Below are 24,147 nucleotides of genomic sequence, written 5' to 3' on the forward strand. Positions count from 1 at the left end.
AAGAGACAACCGACAGCCAAGAGCAGAGAAAACTTGTGTCTCTTTGCCCTGATAGCCTTCTTAGGACATCATTTCAGAACTTTGGCTGGGGAAGTGGAAAACATAAATGAAAACATGAGTGAGAGTTTGAGTCATCCTTCTAAATAAATAATTGTTCCCACTCTTCTTCCAGCCAATGTGTCAGCATAAAGTCTCCCTTGACCCAGGAACCAAGAATTATATTAGTGATCAGTAAATGTATCACATTCAGAAGAAAAAAAAAAAGATATAATGTGCAGGGAGAACAGAAGTCATCTGAGAATCGAGGAGGGGTCAGGGGACTGATTTACTCTGTCCAACACCTCATTCCATGGGCTGATTCACATTCTCTACTGGTGTCAGTGCCAGAGAGACATGCTGTCGAGTACAAGTATTTCAAAGCATTGCATAGGGAGAAGCTGAGATAATTGTTTTATAGTGTGAGGCTTGTCTAGATTCTGGAATGGTTGTTTATTATTATTTGGTGAAGAATGAAATTAGAAAAAACTTTGGGTTGCTCTTCCATTTTTAGTACAGGCAAAGAAAGAAAAGCTGAACCATGAATCCTTAATGGCTCTAGACATTGGAAGACTGTTGATTTTGAATAGAAGAGCAAAACGTCCAGGTTGCTAGGTTGTAAGGAACAATGATTTATACTGCCTGTATTTGGATAGGCACCTCTTGGTTGAAGAAAATGTGTAGAGGGAGTTACATGTGGTATTTTTTTAGGTTCTGGAGACAAGAGAGTGTGGTTTGAAGCCTCCTTGGACTGGCGCTCAGCTGTGATTGTGCACTGAGATCTATCACTTTGGGGTCCTGGATTACCTAATTTCTCTGAGTTTCTTTGTCATTACAGTAGATATATTAATATTAATGTATAGGGTTGTTGGAAGGATTAAATAAATTAATAGAGTATCTGGACCAGTAATAGTTTCTGGCATGTAATAAGCACTTACGTATTGTTAGTGACAGTAATTATCATCATCTTGTGACTGTCCCACACGTGGGAGCCCCCCACTTGGAGATGTCATTCACAAAGAACATAGGCAGTCTGGAAGCAACCACCATTGCCCGTGATGGTTTTGTGTCATTTTATTCTTTTCCATGTACCCAGGTCCAGCACCATTTTCACCCCAGAGCCTCAGTTTGCTCATCTGTAAAATTCACTTAATGCCCACTCCATCTTCACAAATTGAAAACAGGCTCCTGTCTTATGTTTCCCTCAAGTCTAACCTGACTTTGTTTTCAAAGAAAATAATGGATTAACGATCTGCGCTGTGAAAGAATACCCTCAGAGAGTAATTACTCTATTGCCCGAGAACCACACCTCAGCCTGAAGGAGGGAGAGGGGTTACAAGGACAGTCCCATACAAAGGCATTTTCAGTGAATTTCGTGGAACAAATGAGGTATGCATTGCACACCTGCCTCTTAGGATTAATTCTCAGGTTACAGTGAAGCTCGGAAAATTGCTATTTCTTGACCTAAAAGGAGGTTAAAACGCTTTCAGTGGAAATCGATTCACTTTAAGGTAGTTAGCACTGTTCATATTTTGTAAAAGTATCTATGACAGGCCTGGTTTCAACTGGCACTTTACGTAGTAGTTGTAGGAAGCTCATCACATAGAGAGTGGGATCGGAATGAGTGTTTAACAAGATGGGCTATTTCCTTTGTTTCACTTCTGAGATAAAAGGGGAACACGCCCTAGACTCCCAGACAGCGGGGGATATTGGGAGTCACCTCCATGTCTGCTACGGAAGACGTGGCAAAGTGATGGCTGGAAAAAAGAAATTAATTCTTCCTGCTCCTCTCTTATTTTTCCTTTGCTAGGGGGATTTACATTACACGTGGTCAAGTGGCATTATGTACAATGAAGGAAATGAGGTGTGAGGGCATCATTCAATAAAAAAAATGATAAATCATAAAAGATCATTTGGAAAAAAATGCTGTTAGCAAAAGTTTGAGAAGGACGAGGTCCTTTTTTTTATAGGGTTTTAGGAAATGCTGTCCCAGGTAACTGTGCCATTTGTATGGTTGTTCGTCACTTCCTTGAAACGAGAGTGATAAATTTTGAATGAAATTAAATAAGAAATAATGCAGGCTGTCAGTTAAGGCCTGAGACTGGCTGCAGAAAATTGCTTCCTGGGGAGACAAAGTATAATCATGGTCATGACTAGTAAATTAGAAAACAAAACTCAAATTAGGAGACTGATCTCAGTGACTAACATGTATATGGCCATTGGAGTTTAGCTAGGTAAGCTAAACCAAGGGGTAGGGAGGGTCTAGTGAATGAGGACCTTCATGCACTTCTGTGAAAGAGAAAATGGTACAGCTATTTTGAAGAAGAATTTGGCAGATGAATTTGAATGTGTGTGTATCAAAAGGCCGAGTATTGCACAGTCAGGTGTAATGCTTGGAAAATGTCTTGCCCAGGTACACAAAGTAACACGTATGAGAATGTTAATCATATTTGGAGTAGCAAAGAGATGAAAACAAACTAGAAACAAACAGAAGAATAAATGGAGAATGAAATATTCTTCTGAGGGCATACTACACAGGATCCCCCCAGATAGACTAGTTGTACATATATTAATGTGAAGAGATCAGAATATTAACAATGAATCAAATAGCTGTGTAGCTCAATGCTGCTTATGCAAATAAACATGCACATACATAACGCATATACACAAGAAATAAGATTTGTGGGAGGTGGATTCGAAGCACAAACATGCAAAAAGGCTGACTTTGAGGGAAGAAAATATGAAATAAAGCAGAAAGGGTGGACAAATTTGAACCAATGTGTAATACGTTAATGACCTAATGTTACAAATGAAGAGATAAGATAAATCTAGTTCTGTATGTCAGAAGTCAAAAGTTGCATCTGTATCTACATATAAAGGATACCTATATATGTATAGTTATATGAACGAGTACCTATATATGTATATAAAATGTCCTCTGTCTTTATATCTAGGTATAGATCTAATATACATCTCTGTGTATAAAATCTGAACGGTATTGCATTTAGTGTGATAGTTTTGAACCCCCAAGGGAAAAATCAGAAAAAGTGGGATGGTTATTCCCCAGATGAAGGGAAAAGGTTAAAGGAGATGCCAGAAAAACAGGTGTCTACTTCTGAAACCCTGGAACTGTGAAGAAATAAAGTGATGAGATACAATGGAGTGATTTTGGAGAAACTCCATTTTTGGAAAACCGTCTTTCCCAAGGAATCTATAAAAAGTGAAAACATTTATTGATTTTTTTAAAGCAATCGGCCTGATGATGGGTCTGCCCTTTGAGTCTCCTGAGCATTTAATGAGACTTCTCCTGCTTGGAGAAGACAGGACACCAGTTGTGTTAACGAAAGACTTGAGTTACTTTTTGTGGTTTCAGAAGACATAATTAAGACAATTAATAGATAATAGAAGGTATTCAGTAACAGTAGGATAAAATTTTCTAACTCTCTGCCTTTTCTAATGCAGTAGATTGGAGGTGGTGGACTATTCTCTCCTGTTGTATTAACACGGGATGTTGTTGAGGGTCTTGAGACAGGGTGGACAGAATGGTCCCCCAAATCTGCCATATTTAGTAGCCTCTGACTCTATACAAGTTAAGCTGTGCTCATTTTAGAAGTTGCTGAACAATTATGTGGCTGTCTTGGAAGCACTGAAGTTTTTATATTGAGAGATAATTAATTGATAAAGTCCTAACTCTCTTGTTCATTGACAGATCTTGGTGTATGACTTTTTTTTTTCCTCCACGGTGGTTTTTGGTGCATCATCTTTATAATAGTTACCCAGATAGACAATTCAAGAAAAGCTGTATCAACAGAAAACCTGTCCCCTATGATCGCCCACACTAGAAATATGGATGACATCCTCTTCTAACCTTGAGTGCTTAATTAAAAAAAATATTTTTCTGTTACCAACTCAGAATTGAGATTTTGCTGACTGCTTCAGGACACCGCCAAAACTATAATGCAAGTGTCATTTTTAAAAGGAGTTGTAGAGCTGTATCACTGATCTCCAAGGGATAGGGATGTGGGAAAGAACTCTTGATGTTTCTGAAGAATGAGGCAGATGATCTGACATCCTGGGGAAGCTCCTGAAAGCTTGTAGATTTTCTGAGAGACAATGCCCAAGTGATGAGGGAATAGGAGTTGAAGTTAGAGAGAGAAAGCAGATTTGAAAGTATTACTTTTAGAGGAATGACAGTTCTCAACTGTGGAAAGAAAAATTTGGCATTATAATTGTTAACTCAAATGTGAGTCACCTGTTTCTAAATGTCTGCACATCACATGTCTTTGAATGTATATATCTTTAAAAAAGGCACATCTTTGCTTTATGTCATTCCCCCTCCGTTGGCCAGACAAAGGTGATAACATTATATATGTGTTTCTTTTCTTAATTTAAAAAAGTTATTTATTTTGAAAGAGAACATGCATGTGTCAGTGGAGGAGGGGCAGGAAGAGAGGGAGAGAGAGAATCCCAAGCAGCCTCCACAGCACCAGTGCAGAGTCAGACACGGGGGCTCGATCCCACAAACCGCAAGATTGTGATGTGAGCCAAAACCAAGTGTTCGACACCCAACTGACTGAGCCACCCAGGTGCTCCAGCATTATCGGGACATTTCTTAATTGCCTTAGCTCTAGCTCTGCCATGAGCCTCTATCCTTGTTCTGGCATGTGGAAGACTACACAGTGTGACTACCTTCCCATTTTGACTACCTCCTTTGAAAAGGAGGTCGTGGTGGTCAGGAGCCAAGATGCCACCACTGAAGGTACAAGTTTCTAGTGCGACTTCCTGCAGGAGGGTGATCAGAGTCTTTCTGCATGCAAGTGTGTGATGGGGTTGAGTGACCTGCTTATCAAGAGATGTGTTACCTGCGAGGAACACAAAATTGCCTGGATATGTTCATTAAAACCTTATGATGTATACGTAGGAAATTTAGAAATATATTTACACATGTATAGGATTTATATGTATGAAATTGGTCTGGAGAAGGAGCTCCCGTTGTGTAGGATAATTTAATCAAGATTAACAATGAGGTGAATACTCCTGGTATGAGACGTTTGTTCTCCATTCCTGATGCCACCGTCCATGGGAAGTGAGCTCCATCTGTGTTAACACTTGCCTTCCCTTCCCTTTTACTCACTCTGCCTTATAGGAGGCATAATAATTTCCCAGCTGGCAAATTTGGGGAGAAAAAGCCAAACATGCCTGTTCCAGCTCCTCTGTTTTCTCCTTATGATTCCATCTGATCATAAGAGTTGTAAATCCTTCTCATCTCCTCTCACTGATAGTCTCCCTAGGTCAGAATTGTTGCCAACAGAGTGGGAGAGTCTGTTTAATTCTGCACTTGAGTATTTAGAAGCCTGTATAGCCTCCTCCTAAGCTATATCTTCCCAAAGCTGTTAGCAGAAATGATAGCCATAATTTGACCTTCTATTTACCTTCACACGGTTTCTCTTCTCATTCTGTCCAGAACCTAGCATGAGGGTGACAGGTACCACCATGGCGGGGGTGGGTGGGAGGGAGGGTTAAGGGATCTCATGTTTCAACATACAGGATTATAGTGACTCTGAGAGCTCATGCTAGTTTACATGGTAGAAACAGCTGCTCCTCCTTTTCCCAGGAAGAGGACCTTGCCCCTGAGTCCAGTGGCTCCTAGGACAGAAAGCTTTTTATTCCAAGCAAGGTGGCTGAAACTCTCTTTGGACCCTAGGTTCTCTGTGTGCTGGGCTTACCAGCAATTCCTCTGAACAGTCAACACATAAACCAAGATGTCTCACACCTAAATACTTTGCTACCCTCCCACTGACCTGTGTGTGTTCTTGTGCCTCTTATAAGAAGGAAGAGGAACAGGGGATGGAGTCCCACCCCTCCCCCCTCAATGAGGACACAGATGCACCTCACATGATAGCTGTGTATTAATTTTATTATGTTTTCAAACTGATTTTTATAATAGATGTGCTGTGGTCAATTTTCACCAACCATGCACAAGATTTCCAGGTCTACATTTTCACTTTGTAGTATCACCGCCTTAAAAGTTTTAGCTGTTCTAGTAGTTATATGTTATGGTGATTTTAGTGTAGTAACTGTATAGTGTAATCTTACAATGGTTTTAATTTGTGCTTACTTAGTGATGAAAGAACTTTTACAGCTTTTTATGTGCATATATCTTCCTTGATGCAGTAAGCTTTTTTATGTTTTTATTTTTTTCAGCTTTTAAAAATTGCATAGCTTGTATTGAAGTTTTAAAAAACACATAGTCTGGATAGAAGTCCTGTGTCATGTACATATATTATGTAAATATTAACTCCCAGTCAGTGGCTTGACTTTTGTTTCCTAACTGAATCATTCAAAGAAAATCAAGTTACAGTTTTGATGATTTGATGAAGGCCAATTTATCAATTTTTTTATGGTTTGTGCTTTTTATATCCTACCTGAGAAATTGTTGTGTTATCCAAAACTTCAAATATTTTTGCCATCTTCTAAAGGTTTTATAACTTTGGGTTTTTTATTTAGGTGTGTCATGTATTTTAAGTTATTTTTGTATGCTGTGTAAGCTAAGTGTCTTTGTTTTCACATGGCTGACAAATTGTTCCAGCATTGTTTGTTGGAAAAAGTGTTGTTTTACCATTGAGTTGCTTTGGCACCTTTGTGGAATATTGATTATATATGTTGGATCTATTCCCGGACATTATTTTGTTCTGTTGCTATGTATTTATGTTTTCCTTTGTACTAAAACCACATTCTCTTGACTACTGTGACTTTATAGTAAGTCTTAAAATCAGATAGTGTGAGTAGTCCAATCTTATTCTTTTTAAAATTATTTTGGTTATTCTACATTCTTTGCCTTTCTACCTACATTTTAGAATTGCAGTGCCAATTTCTATAACAAGACCATGTGAGACTTTGTTTGGGATTGATTGTACTGACTCTATACATCAATCTGAAAAGAACTAACATTTTAATAATGTTAAGACTTCTGATTCAGGGGGCACCTGGGTGGCTCAGTCGATTAAGCATCCGACTTCAGCTCGGGTCATGATCTCCCAGTTTGTGAGTTCGAGCCCCGCATTGGGCTCTGCACTGACAGCTCAGAGCCTGGAGCCTGCTTTGGAGTCTGTCTGCCCCTCTCTCTCTCTCTGCCCCTCTCCCACTCATACTCTGTCAGTCTCTCTCTCAAAAATAAATAAACATTAAAAACTTAAAAAAAAGACTTCTGATTCAGGAACATGTATAGCTCTTGAGTTATTTTTCTTTAATTTCTTTCAGTAATGTTTTATAGTGTTTAGTGGATAGATCCTGCGTGTATTTTTTCTAGCTGGATTCAAAAATATTTATAATTTTGATGTTATGGTAGTGTTTGTTAATTTCAGTTTCCAATGATTTGCTAGAAGAAAAACAATTGATTTTCGTGCACTGTGAATCTTCTATCATTAGTTGTTGGATTTTGTTGTATTCCTTCAAAGAGTGTTGGATTTTGTTACAGTGCATAGCTAAACTGAACCCATTAGATATTTTTGAAGATTGTTTTTAAGCTTTGTTAGGGTGCTCCCCAAATGCTTTTTAGCCTAGGGCTTCTATCCCCACTACTAAGGTGATACTCTTCTGAGGATTCTATCAATACTTAATGTGTCATAAAGTCTTTCAACTCTAGCTGGTTCAAAAGTTAGCTATTCCTAGAGCTCCATAGGAACTCTGGAAAGTGTTCTGCTTTCTTATTGTTCTTACCCTGGAATCGGGTAGTTTTCTCTCCTTCATTCACAGATCAGTAGTTAGCCAAATCTTCAGGAGAAGCTTGCTCTCTTTTTGTACCGTTTTCTCCTTTTCCACACAGTGCCTCACAAATTCTAGCCACCTCTGTTTTCTCAACTCAGTGAAACAGATTGGGCCACTTTGGCCTGCTCTTTTTTTGTGCTGTGGCCAAGAACACTCTCCAAGGCAATAAGGTGATGCAGTCTTTGGGCTCACCTTATTTGTCTTCCTTTTCTCAGGGATCACCATCCTGAGCTGCCTGTGTCCAATGTGTGAGAAACAGTTATGTGAGGTATTGTATTTTTGTTCAGTTTTCTAGTTGTTTAATACGGGAGGGAAATTTCTGCAGCTGTTTGTCTTTCATGGGAAGAAGCAGAAATCAATACTTATTTGACCTTTCAAATATCCTAGAGAGGAGATATCCATGGCTTTTGTGCAGAAAGCTGCAATAGCAACCTCATGGTGGCTTATTCTGGAGGGATTGACACTAACCTCCACAATGTTTCGGGCTACTCTCTTTCGGGATGTGACAAAATAACTTTTCCTTGATTTGAATAGGGTCTAAACTTACTACAAGTCCTTTGAGACTTCCTTGAAGATGAGCGATAAATCTCAGGATGACAAAAATTGGCATCTGTACTCTGTAGAAGAGAGCAAGAAGCTAGATGGATTTTAGGATTGCATTCTCTATGCCTGCTAGAGACACAATTGTCCTGCTTACTAATAAAAAGAGACACATATTTTTATCCTGCCATCCCTATGCAGGCGTGATACTGCACAATCAGTTCCAGAGATAACTTCACAATAGAATAGTTGCACAAATTTCAGGACACGTTGTATCCGGACCACTGCATACAATCATGAATTTAGCAAGTGTCCACCCCAAGGAATTGAACTGATGGAAAACAATTTCTGAAATCAAGAAAATGAGGACATCCTATAAGAAGAAAACTTACTGATGTATTAACCTCACACAGCTGAACATTATTTATATTTATATTTGAGCTCCTTCCTAATCTTGTTTGTCTAGGAGTATTATGTGGAAATAAGCATATTTAATAAATTCTATCATACTTTATTAACACCATCAAAATCATGAGTTGGCAGCTGTGTATGTGTGAAATGTGACAGGTTTAGGCATGATTTGATGTAAAATGCACCCAGATCCTGGCTTTGCACACTGGCTCTGTCATTATCATCTGTGTGACAGTGACATTGTCTCTATACCTCAGATTCTCTATCTGCAATATACCTTGGTTGGATTGGATCAAAACTTTGCAACTGCATGGCGGATGAAGGTGGGAAGTGACTCAAGTCATTACAGCTGGTAAAGGATTCCTTTCACTAGGGCACCTGAAGATTGCCCACATTTAGGGAACAGTTGCGATGAGGTCTTCTAATGACTTAGCTTATTGTTAGCTCAAAACCTGTGTGGTCACTATGTGCATAACTTCTGAGTACTGCTTTATCTATATCCCTTAAGTTTTGGTATGTTGTGTCTTTATTTTCTTTCATCTCAGAGTATTTTCTGATTATCCTTATTATTTCTTCTTGACCTCTTGGTTAGGTCATGAGGTTTAACTTCTACCTGTTGGTGAATTTCCCAAATCATTGTGTTACTGATTGCTTATTTCATTTCATCGGGGTCATACTTTGTATAATTTCAATTCTTTTACATATGTGGAAACTTGTCTTACAAGCTAACATATGGCCAATCTTTAAAGATGTTTTATTTTTTTTTATTTATTTATTTAAAAAAAATTTTTTTTTGTAACGTTTATTTATTTTTGAGACAGAGAGAGACAGAGCATGAACAGGGGAGGAGCAGAGAGAGAGGGAGACACAGAATCAGAAGCAGGCTCCAGGCTCTGAACTGTCAGCACAGAGCCCGACGCGGGGCTTGAACTCACGGACCGTGAGATCGTGACCTGAGCCAAAGTTGGCCACTTAACCGACTGCGCCACCCAGGTGCCCCTCTTTAAAGATGTTTTATGTGCACTTGAGAAAAGTAGGTATCTTGTTGTTGTTGTGCCTCTATTACATATTATTCACAATATTGAATAACCTATTATGTAATAAAATTTTTACTAATTGACACATTGAATTTTTTGAAAGAATCTCTTTCTTAAAAAAAACTTTAGTTTTTTAGAGCAGTTTGTGGTTTTTTAAAGACACAGACATAGAGATTTCCCATATACCCATACGCCTACACATGCATTGCTTCCCCCGTTATCAACATCACTCATCAGAATGGTACCTTCTTCTTCTTTTTCTTTTTCTTTTTAAACAGGGATCTGCCTATGTTGACACATCATAACCACTCAAGTCCATAGTTTACCTTAGGGTTCACTCTTGGTGTTGTACATTCTGTGGGTTTAGACCAATGTATAATGACATATATCTATCATTATGGCATCCTACTGACTACTTTCACTGCCCTAAAACTTTTCTGTACTTTGCCTATCTGCACCTCCCCCAAACTGACAACCACTGATCTTATTGCTTCCATAGTTTTGCCTTTTTCAGAATATTATATGGGTAGAATAATACAGCAGTAGCCTTTATAGATTGGCTTCTTTTACTTAGTAATATGTATTGAAGCTTCCTTCATCTGTTTGCGTGGCTTAATAGCTTATTTCTTTTTAGTGCTTAATAACATTCCATTGTCTAGATGCATCACAGTTCATTTAGTCATTCACCTACTGAAGGACATCTTTGGTTGCTTCCAAGTTTTATCAATTATGAATAAAGCTGCTGTAAACATCTGTGTCACGGTTTTCGGGTGGATGTTAGTTTTCAGCTCCTTTGGGTAAATGCCAAGGAATGTGATTTCTGGATCCTATGGTAAGAGCATATTTAGTTTTGTAAGAAACTTCCAAATGTCCTCCAAAGTGGCTGTACCATTTTGTGTTCCCGTCAACAATTTAGACAAGGTGCGGTTGCTCTATACCTTTGCTAGCATTTGGTATTGAAAGTGTTGTGGATTTTGGCTATTCTAATTGTCTATGTTTAGTAGTATCTCATTGTATTAAATTACATTCGCCTTTTGATATATGATGTAGAGCATCTTTTTATATGCTTATTTGCCATGTGTATATATTCTTTGGTGAGGTGTCTGGTAAGGTCTTTTGCACATTAAAAAATGGATTCTTATTGTTGAGATTTAAGGGTTCTTTGTATATTTTGGATAATGTGTCTTTTGCAAATATTTTTCCCAGATTGTGGCTGTCGTTTCATTCTCTTGATATTGTCTTTCACAGAGCGGACGTTTTTATTGAAGTCTATCCTATCAATTATTTCTTTTGTGGATCATGGCTTTGACGTGTCTAAAAAGGCATTGCCATACCTTCTAGGTTTTCTCTTATGTTATATTCTTGGGATTTGATTGTTTTGCATTCTGTATTTAGGTCTGTGATCCATTTTGAGTTAATTTTTGTCTAGATATATATATCTAAGGTCTCTGTCTCTCTATATATGTATGTATGTATGTATGTATGTATTTTTGCATGTGAACATCCCAGTTGTTCCAGCACCATTTGTTGATGAGACAATCTTTGCTCCACTGTACCTCTTTTGTCAAAGATCAATTGAGTATATTCATGGGGGGGGGGTCTATTTCTGGGCTATTTTGTTCCAATGATATATTTGTCTATTTTATTGCCAATACTATACTGTCTTGGTTTCGATAACTTTATATGAAGTATTGATGTTGGGTGGCATCAGTCCTCCAACTTTGTTCTTCTCCTTCAATGTTGTATTGGCTATTCTGGGTCTTATGTTCTCCACGGAAACTTTATAATTTGTTTTTGATATCCACAAAATAATTTCCTGGGACTTTAATTGGGATTGCATTGAATTTGTGGATCAAGTTTGGGAAAAACTTGATATTATTAAGTCTTCTTATTCATGAACATGGAAAAAATCGCCATTTACTTAGTTCTTTGATTTAATCATCAGTTATGTAGTTGTCCTCATTTAGATCATTTACATATTTGTTCGATTTATACCTAAATATTTCTCTTTTTTCTGTGACAGTGTAAATGGTATTGTGTTTTTAATATCAAGTTCTACTTGTTGTGTATAGGAAAATGATTGACTTTTGTATAATAAACTTGTGTCTTGTAACCTTGCTCTAATCACTTATTAGTTCTAAGCATTTTTGTTGTTATTCTTGTTGATTCTTTCAGATTTTCTGTGCTGATGACCATGTTACATGTGAACAAAGGCTGTTTTATATCTTCTTTCCCAATTTGTATACCTTTTCTTGTCTTTTCTTTATTGCATTAGCAAGAACCTCCAGTACGTTGTTGAAAGGCGTGATGAAAGGCGATTTCCTTGCTTTGTGCCTTATTTTAGTGAGAATGCTTTGAGTTTCTCATCATTAAGTATGATGTTGGTTATAGGTTTTTTAAGAATATATACAATCAAGTTGAAAATATTCCCCCATTCTGAATTTACTGAGAGCTCTTTCTATGAATGGGTATTATGTTTTTTCAGATGCTTTTTCTGTATCTATTGATAGGATCATGTGATGTTTACTTTTTAGCCTGTTGATATAATGGATTACATTTATTTTTTTTAAGTTCATTTATTTATTTTGAAGCAGGGGGAGGGAGGGAAGAAGGGGGATGGTCAGAAAGAGAGGAAGAGAGAGAACCCAAAGCAGGCTCCATGCTGTCAGTGCAAAGCCTGATGCAGGGCTTGATCCCATCACCCTGAAACCATGACCTGAGCTGAAATTGAGAGTCAGATGCCCAACCAACTAAGGTACCCAGGCACCCCGGATTACATTTATTTTTGAATGTTGAACCAGCCTTTTGCACTTGGAATCAATTCCACTTAGTCATGGTGTACAAACTCAATTTGTATCCTAAATTTACATTGGAAATGATTTTGAAAATTTGTGTTTTGAAAGATGTGAATGGAGTTTATGAGGAAAACTACTCAGGAAACACTGAACCAGAGAGTCAATGAGTCTTCACATGAATATATATTTAGGGCCAGTTTTAGGTCCAGGAGAAACTCAGCCTGTTGTTAAGGAAGAGAGAGAAAAGGAGATGAGCAATCAACAAAATTGTAGTCATTTTTGTTCTCAGGAAAAATAGGATACCGAACTATTTATCTATAAACACTCTTGCAATTTCTCTTCTATGTAGATTTTTACATTTGACATTCATGCTTATGTGAAATGTTTTATCTATTATTTTAGAGTGTGATGTTGGTTTTCTCAAATGTAAGTTCTGCTGTCAAGGACAAATTGCCTAATCCTGTTTCAAATAAATATAGAATGAGGCCAAAATGTGGACATAGATGTGGAACAGATAAGCCAGGGGTCAGAAACTAGTAGTAGACTTACTTCTTCTCATAATTTCTTGGACTGTAAATAATCAGTTACACTGCTCAGTGCCTTAGTTTCCTATTTTGTTTAATTGGGAAAATATCACCTGATAGGTCATACAGATTGGTGACTTTTTAATCTGGATCTTGTTATATTATGTGTTAGAACTGTCACCATAGATCTTCAAGGCAAAAGTATTTCCTGATTACATCATTTACTCTCTTTTCCAAGTGTCTGCAGAGTTTTGTCTTAGTTTTCAGTTTAAGGACATTTCTCTTTTCCTTAACCACATGTTTTAGTGCTGAGAATATAAGCATGATACACTTTAAAATCAGTGGAGGTTAAAGAGTCACAGCAAAAAAAGAGAGAGGAAAAAAAAGAAATTTAGGCCTGTATACTTCCTCAGTATATTGTGTCCTATTACTAACTTATCCTCTTACTAAATAAATACTGATCCTGTTACTAACCCAGACAAGTTACAGGAGAGATTGGGAAGAAGAAAAAATCTTTGCTAACTTTCTTTTCATCTTTTTCTTTTTCCTCCAAAAATCAGATACTCCTTATGGTATATTATGTCTTAGTACTTTGCTGCCCTTGGAGTAGCACTGTGTTCATTGGCCCATTCATTCATTCATCCATTCATGAAGGATTTATTGAGCACCTACTAGATGCCAGGCTTACATTAGACTCCTAAGGTCTTACAGTGAATAAAGCAGGCAAATGTCTTTCCTTCAAGAACCTAATATTTTCTGGGGGAATACACACAATAAGCACAAATATGTATTATGCTAGGCAATACTCAGACCTAAAGAAAAATGAAGCAGAGCAAGGAGGTTAGAAAATAGCATCAGAGGAGTGGGTTGCATATTATATAGGTGTGTTAGGAAAGACTTCTCTGGTAAGATGATGTTAGAGTGGACATGTGACAAAGTGAAGGGGTGGTCCATGAAGATATCTGTGGAAAGAATATTCCAGGCCAAGGGGGAGAGGGGTATAGCAAATGCAAAGACTGACTCAGTTGGAAGCTTGACATGTACAAGGACTAACAAATAGTTTGATGTGGCTGGAGCAGAGTGAGAGAGAGAGAAAGAGTGGGAGATGAGGCAAAGAGGTAGCAGATAGCCAGATGATGGAGGGTCTTGGAGGCCATTGTATGAAATTAGGCTCTTTGCTAACTGAGGTGGGAGGCCATTGGAGTGTTTTGAGTAGAGCAGTGACATATGTAACATAATTAAATAGCTCAGTTGGGTGTAGTGTGGAGATTACATTGTAGGGGGTGTGGTTTCAGTAGTGCTGTTCTTTTAATGATAGGATTCACTTCTTCGCCCTGTTGTAGGTGGGGCCATGCAGCTATTATTGGTCAATGCACTGTGAATAATGGGACCATCGTTCACTTTCAGATTGGAGGGTCCAATTTCTGTTATGTAAAACTGTGTAATTTTACTTTACCACAGCACCTGAGGAGTCTAGACAGTGACTGCTCTAACGTCAGGAGTGAAGACAACATGGAGTAGAGCCCCTGGCTGCCCTGTGATGGACATATGATGTGAGTACGAAATAAACCATACTTTTTCAAGCCACTGAGCGTTTATAGTGGTTAACTGGCAATTAAAAGTAGGATGCTGCCATAATAAAAACAAACAAACAAACAAAACAAAACATGAAATATGTGCATTATCTTAGGGACTAGATGTAGACTGCAAGACTGTTATCAGAATCCAGAAGGATGTTTTGCAATGGCAAGTTATTTGGTAAAATCTTTGATAATATGGAAGGCAGATCAAGTAGCTAATTAATGAGCCTGTATCCTTAGGGAAAGACTTTGGGAAAGTAGATATTAATAGTGTGTGTTGACTGATGCTGGCTACATTTCATAAAAGATCACATACAGAGATGACCTTAGCAAAGAATATCCTTATTTGCAAGCATGAATGAAAGGGATTAGAGACTAGTCACAAATTTGGCAATATGTGGGGTTGTCAGGCACTCACTGTCAACAACAAATAGAAGATAAAACTGAGAAATGTTTTGAGGGATAAAATTCAATTAAAATTGATGCTTATAGCAATGATAAAATCAAGAGTATAGCTGCTCCACTCACTGTTGAAACCTCTCAGTGGATTAAATAATGTCCAGAAAATGATTTCAATTGGACTAATAACTTAGAAAACAGAGCAAGACTGAAAGTGTGGCTCTCTAACAGAAGTGAATGAGTCCAAGGTGTTCACCACTCAGTCTGGAACTAAGGAGTTGAAAGAAACAAAGAAATAGAGCAAGTTAAGAAAAAGTTAAGGAAAACAACACAACAACAACAACTGTGTGTGTGGGTTTTGTTTTTGTTTTTGTTTTTTGGTTCATGAGCTAACTACCTGCCATCCAATGGATAAGAAATCTGCTAAAGCGATTGAGACTGTTGTACTGTCAAAGAAACCAAGAGCAAGGCTATATGGTCTCTCACTGTTGGAGACCATGATTCATCAGCCCCCAACATCCTACAAGCAGGAAACAGAGTGTAAAACCTGCTTTGCCCCCAGGGATACCAGGGTCTATCCCATATGTGGTCAAAACTATAGAAAACTGCAAAATGTAGCTCCTTCTGCACAGTGGAGCCATGAGCCTCATGGGGTTGCTTTGAAGTTTCAGATCAAAGCACTCAGAACAGTGCCTAGTGTGGAGTTAGTGCGACATAAATGTTTGCTGCTATTGTTAATACATTTCCTCCCTTCTTCCTCTTTTTCTTCTTTCATCTCCTCATTCTTATCTGTATTTTCCTCCTCCTTCTATGCCTTCTTCTCCTCCTCCTCCTTTTTCAGCTTCAAGAGAGCCAGAACCTGGTTGTGAAATCAAATGTGCTTGACTAGAGCTGTATCTTGAAGTATTTGCTGCCATTCGTTCCCCTCAACGTGGGTTCCAGGGAATGCTTAAGGTCTCACGTAGCCATTATCAATTTATGGGAAGATCTGTTTTTGTCTCTAACCCAGTATTTCTCAAACATTAGCTATATGTTAGAATTACCTGGAGGGGTGCCTGGGTGGCTCAGTTGGTTGAGCATCCGGCTTCGGCTCAGGTCATGATCTCATGGCTTGTGGGTTCGAGCCCCATGTCAGGCTCTGTGCTGACAGCTCAGAGCCTGGAGCCTGTTTCGGATTCTGTGCCTCCCTCTCTCTCTGCTCCTACCCCGTTCGTGCTCTGTCTCTCTCTCTCTCTCAAAAATAAATAAACATTAAAAAAAATTAAAAAAAAGAATTACCTGGAGTCTTGGGGAAAAAAATACTGATGCTTGAGCCTCATATATTTGTGTGATCTTCTAGCTTTTGGACTTCAAGTTCTGGATATTTTTAACTCTCTGATTCCACTTATTTTTATATTCCTCCTTGTTATAAATGAGAAGTTCCCACTTAGGTTCATTCTTGGGCCCTGGCAAGGAGAAAAGAGGGGTGATTTTGGACAGCTGAATTGCACAAATGGTAAAAGGTTTTGTCAAACTGCCTTATCTCAAACTTGTGATAAAGTCTCTTGGAGGTAAAGAAAAGAAAAACTGAAGGAAATGAACCAAATGCCTCATTTTTGTTGGATTAAGTTTGAAGGGTTTGTTGTTTCCACCCAACAAATATACATTGCAAGCAACCAGCCCGATCTGTTTAGTCCTTATTCTATTATATGTGCGTTCACATCTGCTTTGGCTAACATCTGCTCACCTTCTTGTGAGCTTGAATATTGACTAAGTAGTAATCAAATGTCAAGGTGGTTCCCCATTCTCTTGTCAATTTCATATTATTAACAATTACCACATTTCTTCAGGCTTATTTGTTCTGCATCTGGAGAGCACGGACCGCTCTTTCCCGCTAGGCTGCTGCTGCCACTTGCCTTTGTGATTTGATTCTGTGTGTACAGCCCTCTCATAGCTACCACCCCAATTGTATTACCAAAAGTTCCCCGATTCTTTGTTTTACTTCCAAGTTGCAAAGAGTGGAATGTCTCATACACATATATTTCATCATCATTATTTAATTTACTTTGCTTTTCGGTCACTCGATTCAACCAAAATTTATTGGGCACTTACTATACACAAGGGATGTGTGCCAGGAATTGGAGGCATGCAAAGATGAGAGAGTTGTGATCCAGGATTGGAAGTGGCTTTCATCCTGAGATGGCAAAAGGTGTGTGCACGTTTAACACGAGACAGAGTTTTGTTATATGCTCTGATGGTAATGTGGACGGAATGCAAAAAGTTGTAAGTAGTGAGTTAGGTACTGGCATACTGACATTCGATATATTCTAGATCTCTAGTTGTAGAGACACTAATCAGAGGTCATAGTTTTCCATTTCACTTACCTGTTTATGCACTTCATATATTCGTGAGGGATTATATTCCCCCAGGCAAGTCTGTAACGGAAAATGACCCCAAAACATCCCTTTTTGCTTGACCTATGTTCCTGTCCTTCTAGTGGGTACATACCCTCAAGTATACAGTAGATACTTTAAAAATATTTATTTTGAGATGGGGGGAGGGGCAGAGAGAGACAGAGAGGAGAGAGAGAATCCCAAGGAGTCTCCATGCTCAGCATAGAGTCCTACAGGGGTTCAATCTCACCACTGCGAGATCATGACCTGGGCTGAAATCAAGAGTTGGACGCTTAACTGACCAAGCCACCCAGGTGCCCCTCTACAGATTTTATGGGTGCTGAGCATTGGAACGTGATTATTTAATCCAATCCATACCTTATAGCAGTGTGTGTGGAAGGCATTATTATTCTTGTTTAAAAACTGGGTGAAGGGGCGCCTGGGTGGCTCAGTTGGTTAGGCGTCCAACTTTGGCTCAGGTCATGATCTCGTGGTTTGTGAGTTTGAGCCCCACGTTGGGCTCTGTGCTGACAGCCCAGGGCCTGGAGCCTGCTTCGGATTCTATGTCTCCCTCTCTCTCTCTGCCCATATCCTGCTCGTGCTCTGTCTCTCTCTTTATTCAAAAATAAATAAACATTAAAAAAAATTAAAAAAAACTGGGTGAAAAGTTCAGGACATTTAAGTGAGGTTTGTAATAGCTAGCATAAGACCAAGTCATGTTTTGAACACTAATGTCCAGACTAAATGTCCAATGGCCACATCACAGGTGCCACGTGAATAAATTAATTATCATGAAAGCAACAAGGGATGGATGTTTTCCTTTATTGGTCCTTCTCAGAACTGTGTTCTGAGTTGCTGCCGTGCTCAACTTTGATCTGTCAAATAATTTTGGGGACACAGAACCCAAAGGATGATGCTCCTGTGCCAAGGTGCACACTGACCTGTCCTCACCACAGAAAAAAAGGAAGCAACGGAGAGTGACCTAATAAATGCTAGACTAGTTTTTGGTATATATTTTAACTCTACAGAGTATGTTGATATAAATTAAGATGTCTTGTGGTAACTTCCAAATCATAAATATTTAAAATGCTCATCTACATTATTCATAAAGATGTGTTATGAATGGGTATGTGTGCATTTATAGTTAGAGTGTGTTTATGTACACACATCTATATGTATATTTAGAGGATCTGCCTCTTAAAACTAAGCTATATATTCATAGGCAAAAAGTATATTTAACTCATTTTATGTGACAATATATTTAGTCAGAATTTCCCTACTACATGTTTGTATAAATTCTGAAGCTGCCTATCCTTCCTGTGTGTTTTCTGGAAATTTTACTTCCTTTCAGATTGAGGAAATCTGTGTGTTCTCACAGAAGCACTCAACTCATTTTCGGCTCTGGTATTTTGTATATGATGGCTGCATTCTTGAAAAACCATGAGGCTGTTAGAGGCTAAAGCTATGCTCCAAGATTGGGTAGAACCTATCATACATCCAAGCCAGAGTAATTTTATACATTGGGATTCTGATTTTGCTTTTGTTTTTTAGATTTTGTTTTTGTAACTTGTATTTATATATGGAAACATAATTACAGAAACCTTTAATTTTTTTGTTCTGCTACTGTATTTTGTACTAACAAGTTTAGTTTGTAGAAGGCTGATGTTTCTCCTGCAGAATTAGAATAAAGTCAGATAGACAAAGGCTTTGAATCTGGCTTCCCTTCCATTATGTGTTAGAGATCTTGATTTCTGTCTATAGGGCAGATGGCTGGACTTATACATCCCTCTTGAATGGGGAAATCAGACTCCTTTTTTTTTTAAGTTTATTTATTATTTGAGAAAGAGAGCTTCTGTGCATTTGAGCAGGGACAGGGCAGAGAGGGAGAGAGAGAGAATCCTTCCTAAAATCCACACTAAAAGCATAGATCCTGACCTGGAGTTCGATTCCATGAACTGGAAATCAGACTTCTGATAGTAAAATTTAGGTAACCTAGGTGCTATTATGGCTGCATGACCAATTTGACATCAGAATATCATGAATGGTAAAAAGAGCATTAGAATTTGAAGAAGTAAAATTAAGGAAAGGATAGGCTGGGAATGTATTTTCTGATCTCCCCTTTCCATAGACTGGGAGAAACTGATCTCTTGTTAATGGACAATGGGCCATCGTGAATTGAGAAGGAGTGAGAACTGAAGTAAATTAAGAGATTAGAATGTCACCTCTTTGTAAAATCTTTCTATGTCTGTCTTGGGCCAATATAGTTATAGAATTCATTGGAGAGTGAATGCCATGGGGTCATGTGGAGTGTGACTACAGATCTAAGAGCTTTAATGGACTGATATATTGTTGCAAAACTAATGTACTTCCTCTTAAAGCCCTCCTTGACTTTGGCTTCTTCCTTATTGGTTCTCATTTGTTTTAGGTGTGGCTCTTGCAATTTTCTACCCTATAATGTAGAGATGTCTTGGGGAGCAACTTTCTATGCAAGGGTTACAATTCCCAATACCCCTGCACTTAGGTGTGGACATAAGAGTAGTTCTTAATCAATGGCATGAGAATAGAAGTCGGTTCTATTACTTTGGGGCCAAGTGTATCATCACCATATTTCCTTGTTCCCTTTATGCTAATTAGATGCTAACAATTATGAGGGATTTTTTCTTTTTTTCAAGATAGAAGGAAACTGCAATCCTGAATTAGACTGAGGATCATCAAGTAGAAACATGTAGTCTGCTAGAGGAGGAAAAAATCTCTCAAAAATTTCATTGTGTTAGCCACTAAATTTGTGGGTTTATTTGTTACAGAAGCTGGTGTTACCTTAACAAAATACATAAGACATTTTTGAGTTAATATTCTGAGTGGTGGAGTTAGGAGCTAGAAAACCAAGGTGCAGTGAGTCAGAGTAGAGAATGTGAGAGCACTGAATTTGGAAATGGTTAGCAATGAAAACAAGAAAAGTGATAGGATTATAGATAGTTAGTGATATGTATAGAATTGACACCACCCTCCAGTGTCTCTCAATGAAATTTGAAAACAAATTCTTTCATGGTGTTAATATTTACTTTAGTAAAATTCTTCTAATTGATTTTGATGCAGACATCTGTTGCATGACTTGTTTGGAAATCATATCCAGGCATGAATCTCCATTATATTATATGTCCTTGTTTGAATTTTAGACAGATAATACAATTGTGGCATGTTCTGATTGGATGGGAGCCAGTGGTGTGGGCAGTGAAGGAATTTACCAAAGGCAGAACAAAGAAATAGAAATTTCTTAAATACATGGCAAGGGAGCAGCAGGCAAGACAGTAAAGAAGAGACTGTCGGCCACAAGGTGGTGGAGAGGGGCTATATTTACAGGGTGGAGTGAGGAAGTAAGGAAACATGTGGAATTTTCTCTTTTTTGGTAATTTTAGGAACTGTGCCTGTTTGTAAGTTGCCCATTGGTCAGTTAGGGCCTATGTCTGTTTTGAGGCAGGCTGCCTAAAGAGCCTGTTTGCATTAGCTCTGTAGTCACTGGGGACCCTTTGCCTTGCTCAGGTTTCTGTTGCTCAAGCCTGTAGCCTAAAAGCAGCCTCTACAACAAAAATTTAAGTTTTTAAATGCATTTAAAGATATCAATAAATTCTTAGTCTTAAAACTAATTCCCCTTGGAAGAAAATACTTATTTACACTGATTCTCAGAAAAGGTACTCTCTGACGGTTTTAGTATCATGACATTTGTTTTTAAAGGTTCATTTAAATGTACTTTTTTTTTCTACCAACAAAACAGTAAATGTATTGAAAGAATATCTACAGTAATTGCTGGGCCCAAAGAAACATTAATATTTTTTTTTCCCCAAGAGATAAAATATCTACAAAGTGACAACATTCTACAGAGGCTCAATGGAAAAAAGGAAATGAATGGTGATAATTGCAGCACATGTCCCATGTCTAAAGAAAACAGCCTTGTTTGGAAGGCTTTAGTTTGGTTCAAATTCTCAGTCTGTTTTCTGAACAAGGATTGAAGTAATAGTGGGTTGATCTGTTGATGCAAAAATTATATAGTTCCTCCCAAGAGTCTCCCTGATTTTGGATTTCTAAAAGTGAATCTAATAAGTTTTAGACTTAACTGACCATTATTTTCTCAGTAGAAAGGCAGTGTCAAAAACGTGAAAACAGTATTTATTTGGTTAGAGAAAAGTGTTTTAAGTGTCCTTTTTTCTACTATAAAAATATGTACATTTCATGTTGAAAATTTAGAAAGTAAAGATAAGCAAAAGCCGAAATAACAAATGAGTAATATTTTTCCATGTACGAGTATGGTCTTCTTTTGAAAAAATAAGATTTTGCTGTAGATAGATGGTTATAAATTTTTCTCAAATCCAGATTATACACAGTTTTATTTGTTTTTGAATATTCTGCAGTCCTACTTGTGTTCAACAGTTAGGTTGATTAGAATTTTCCAATACAAAACTTTTGTTTTTTTTTGAGAGAGAGAGAGAGAGAAGGAGTAGGGGAGGGGCAGAGAGAAGGAGAGAGAGAGAGAGAATCCAAAGCAGGCTCTATGCCCAGTATAGAACTTGACCTGGGAATCATGACCTGAGCCAAAACCAAGAGTCAGATGTTCACCCAACCAAGCCACACCCAGGTGCCCCTTAAACTTCTATTATAAACCTTCATATTACTAAAAATTTCTAGATATACAGATTTCTTTTTTGTTTCTTTTTGTTTCTTTTTAAATGTTTATTTGTTTATTTTGAGAGAGAGGAAGGGCAGAGAGACCAGGAGCGGGAAAGAATCCAAAGCTGACTCTGGACTGACAGCATGGGCTCGATCCCACAAACTGTGAGATCATGACTTGAGCCAAAACCAAGATGTTTAACTGACTGAGCCACTGAGGTACCCTACAGATTTCTTTTTTAAAACAAATTCCTTAAAGTGACTTAGTGCTTTAAAAAATGATGCTGATTTGATTTCTTTTTTATATTCTGACCAAATGTCTTCCAAAGATGATGTACTAAGTTATTATCCCATTTATGACAGAGCTTTTTTCCCCACCACTCTTCAGTTTTGAATATTGCCATTTTAAAAATTCCACATATATCTTTTGTTTTAATTTACATTTCTTTACTCCTGTGGTGGTTTCTGGCCATTCTTTTTTTACAAATTGCTCATGCCTTTGCCATTTTTAAGATAATTATCTTCCTTCCTTTTCCCTCCTTCCCTTCCTTCTTTCCTTTTTCACATCTTATTTTTCTCCAGCTTTTTATTTTTAAAATTTTTTAATATTTATTTATTTTTGAGAGAGAGAGAAAGGGGAGGGAGCAGAGAGAGAGGGAGACACAGAATGTGAAGCAGGCTCCAGGCTCTGAGCTGTCAGCACAGAGTCTGATATGGGGCTTGGACTCACAGATTGTGAGATCATGACCTGAGTCAAAATTGGACAATTAACCTATTGAGCCACACAGCTGCCCCTCTCCAGCTTTTTAAAAAGTGTGTTCATTTTAAGAGTAGCATTTAAACAGTTATGTACACTTTTGGTATTTTGTCACAGTTGAGACATGGAAATTTTCATCATCTCTGCTGTAGGCAAAAAAAGTGCCCCCTCCCCCCAAAAGGATCTCAATCACCTAATCCTTGGAACCTTGAATGTTACCTTATATGGCAAAGAATTAAAACAAAAAAGGACTTCAATATATATGATTGGATTAAGGATCTTAAAGGATAGAGATTATTTTTAGATTTTCAGGATATGCCCTAAATGCAATCACATGGATCTTTTTTTTTTAATTAAAAAAACCTTTTTTTAATGTTTATTTTTGGAAAAGAAAGAGCACGAGTGTGGGAGCGGCAGAGAGAGAGGGAGACAGAATCTGAAGCAGGCTTCAGGCTCTGACCTGTCAGCACAGAGCCTGACGCAGGGCTCAAACCCACAAACCTTGAGATCATGACCTGAGCTGAAGCCGAATGCTTAACTGACTGAGCCACCCAGGGGCCCCAGGCACATGGATCTTTGTAAGAGGGAGGCATAGATTCAATAGACAGAAGAGAGAAACAGAAGCAGAATTAGAACAATTTTATGCCACTGGCTTTGAAAGTGGAAGAAGGGACCATGAGCCCAAGGAATGCTCTGGCCACTGGAAGAAGTGAAAAGCAGATTTTCCTTAGTGCCTCCCAGGGAGGGTGGCCCCACTTTGTTAGCCCTGTAAGTCTCATTTTAGACTTGTGGCCCTTTAGACCTATAAGACAGTACATTTCTGTCTTTCCTTTTTTAAAGCCACTGAATTTGTGGCAATTTGTTATAGCAGCCATGGGAAAGTAATACCGTTCCCCCCAAAATAGTGGGTACTCTATGCCCTTTGCAGAGTCTCCTGCTGGCTGCCTGAGTGATGATATTCTGGATGTCAGACAACTATTGGTCTACTTTCAGTCTTTATGATTTTACTTTTTTCTTTTAGAATTTCACATAATGGAATTATATAATATATAACATTTTATGATTTTAAAGGAGTATAATGTTTTTGAGGTTTACTTGTGTTGTGTGTGAATTTTTTTATTGCCAGGTAGTTTTTTTATTGTGTGCATATACCACAATTTTAGTATCCATTCTCTATTTGGTGGTCATCTGGATTACTTCCAGTTTTGTGCTATTATGAATAATGCTGCTGTAAACATCAATGTAAACATATTTGTGAATATGTTTT

At 38.0% G+C, this 24,147-nt stretch overlaps 1 long non-coding RNA gene across 1 annotated transcript in view; it reads left to right on the top strand.

The window, feature by feature from the left end:
* LOC132663593 (uncharacterized) overlaps positions 1-24,147 on the top strand; it is a 208,184-nt gene that overhangs the window by 145,787 nt on the left and 38,250 nt on the right. The window contains exon 2 of the long non-coding RNA XR_009603152.3: positions 14,572-14,663. This is a non-coding gene — a long non-coding RNA (uncharacterized LOC132663593). The remainder of the gene's footprint in view (positions 1-14,571; positions 14,664-24,147) is intronic.

The sequence above is a fragment of the Panthera onca genome, chromosome D4 (assembly GCF_046562875.1).
Source record: "Panthera onca isolate mPanOnc1 chromosome D4, mPanOnc1 haplotype 2, whole genome shotgun sequence".
NCBI lineage: Eukaryota > Metazoa > Chordata > Mammalia > Carnivora > Felidae > Panthera > Panthera onca.